The sequence below is a fragment of the Lycium ferocissimum genome, chromosome 2, assembly GCF_029784015.1.
Source record: "Lycium ferocissimum isolate CSIRO_LF1 chromosome 2, AGI_CSIRO_Lferr_CH_V1, whole genome shotgun sequence".
Lineage (NCBI taxonomy): Eukaryota > Viridiplantae > Streptophyta > Magnoliopsida > Solanales > Solanaceae > Lycium > Lycium ferocissimum.
Window position 1 is genome coordinate 23,951,046 of NC_081343.1, and position 2,639 is coordinate 23,953,684.

Below are 2,639 nucleotides of genomic sequence, written 5' to 3' on the forward strand. Positions count from 1 at the left end.
GAATATAAGAAATGGGTCATGAATGGGTGAATAGTACCACTTTTGAGTACATGTGTGGAACGAGTTATGATTCTCGATACGTTATGAATATAATCATGTTATAAATGATATTAAGAGTATGGAAATCGACATTGTATGTGAATGAGCGTATTGTCAAGTTATGACCATGAATATGGAAAATTGAAGTGAATTTGAAGTAAGGGTAATGTAGATGACTAAAGGCTATTGTGATGATATTGTGAACGTTATTGTTGATGTTTGGGAGTGATATGTAATACGAGGGAAGTAGTATAAATAAAGGAGATGATTGTCGAAAATTTCTCTAGAATTAGTTATGAATGCTAAAGCTACCCATCATCTAATATGAGTATGCACTTCAATGAAGGTAGAACGTGAGCTTTGAAGAAGAACGTACAAGTGATAGAATAGTGGAACCGAATGGTATGTAAGGCTAACCCTTCTTTCATAGGCATGGTTCTTTGGCCAAATGTTCATCTTCTTATGAGTTCATGATACTCTCTAATAATCCTAGCTTGAGAAGCTATTAAACATGATGCTCAATGATATGATTGTACTAAGTCCCTTATACGACGAGTAATACTCTAAGGATAGAAGGTAATGAATGACGATAGTAAAAAGGCTAAAGATAGGTATGAGCTTATATGTATGTGTGCCCGTGAGAGGCTAATTGTGAACACCGAGCTTATATGGCCGGGTAGAATATAATGTGAATACGTATATATATATATATATATATATATATATATATATATATATATATATATATACGTATATATGTATATCTATATAACGATGCGCGCACACCCACTGTAGTTGGGTACGAACAACCACTGAGCCTTGGTTGGGCCGAATCGTGAAACACCCGAACCTTCGTGGTCGGGTATGCTATATAAATGCCTATGTATATGACATCTATATGAGTACGAATACGCTATGTATATGACATCTATATGGAATAAGCTATGTATATGACGATATATGATTAAGCTATGTGTATGACATCGATTAGAGTAAGAATATGTTGAGACCATGTAAGTGCCAAGTAAGGGCTATGAATATACAATGTGTATGATATGAGCATGAGTATGAAAGGAGATATGAATATGAGTGTGAAGATAGATACGAAGGGTAAGTGAGTACGGATATGAATGTATGTACGGGAGTACGCGATAGAAATGGAACGTCCCTATGGAAAAGCAAGTAAGTGCTACGATGATGATGTTATTATCTCCCATCCTATGTTATTTCATATGTTGACTATTATCTTTTCATATTGATATTGATCATGCTTTACATACTCGGTACATTCTTAAATGCGCGTCCTTTTGTTTGTGGACGGTGCGTCATGCCCGCGGGTGGCGAGAGAGAGACGGTCGATCCGTAGGCACATCGTTATTATCTCGGGGACTACATAGTGGGCCTCCATTTCATTCGGAGCTACGGCTTTTGGTTAGATTCTTTTGTGTATATATTTTTGGGCACGGCGGGGTCTGTCCCGCCCGTATGTTATGATATGACATACCCTTCTTAGAGGCTCGTAGACATTGTGTATATGATTAGATATGTTTGGCCTTGTCGGCCTATATTTTGGGATGTTGTTTTGATAGCCTTGTCGGTTATGTATATTTATGTGGGCATAGATGTTATTGATGATATAGATATGTTGTTGCCCACGATGAGATTAGAAGGATGATGTATAGAAAAACATGATTTAATTATGTGGCTCACCTAGAATGTGATGTGAAGGTATGTTAAGGGGTGCTAGGGTGGGATAGCATCGGGTGCTCAATCGCTGACCCTCCCGGTTGGGTCGTGGGCTGTTTAGATTTCAAATTGATGATTGGGTATTTACGAAAGTGTCGCCAATGAAAGGAGTGATGAGATTTGGTAGAAAAGGAAAAGCTAAGTCCTCGAATATATTGGACCCTATAAGATTATCCATAAAGGTGGGTCAAGTAGCGTACGAATTGGACTTGCCTTGAGCTGGAATTAGTCCATCCGAGTTTTCCATGTCTCAATGCTACGCAAATGTGTTGGAGATCTACCCGAAGATTGTACCGATAGATGATATCCGATTGACGGAAAAAGTTAGTTTATGAAGAAGTGCCCATTGCCATATTAGCAGGCAAGTACGAAGACCGGAACCGAAGGGTCTCGTTAAAGTCTTGTGGCAAAATAACAACCGAGAAGAGATGACTTGAGAGTCGGAAGAAAAAAGAAATCCACATACCCGCATTTGTTTCGCCCCCGGAAGAGATCCATGATGAGACATTGAGAGTATGAGGTATGTGCTTTCTTTTTATGCTTATGGGTCGTGTGTGGCCAATTTATATTGCTATTGTGTTATGGTCTGTGAGGCAATGTTATTATGAGTTGTTGTGACGGGGTGGTAGTGCCATAATATAGGGGAAACTCGGCAAATTTTTTCTAGAATCCCGATGACTTAACATTCGAAGACGAATGTTCCAAAAAAGGAAGAATGTTACACCTCGGAAAATTTCTCGCTAATGTACGGTGAAAAGACTAACGAAGGGACGACGTATACGATGTTTTTATAAGTAAGAAATAGTATTTGATGTCCCTAAACGAGGTCTCAAAGGGATTTAAGATAAGGAAAA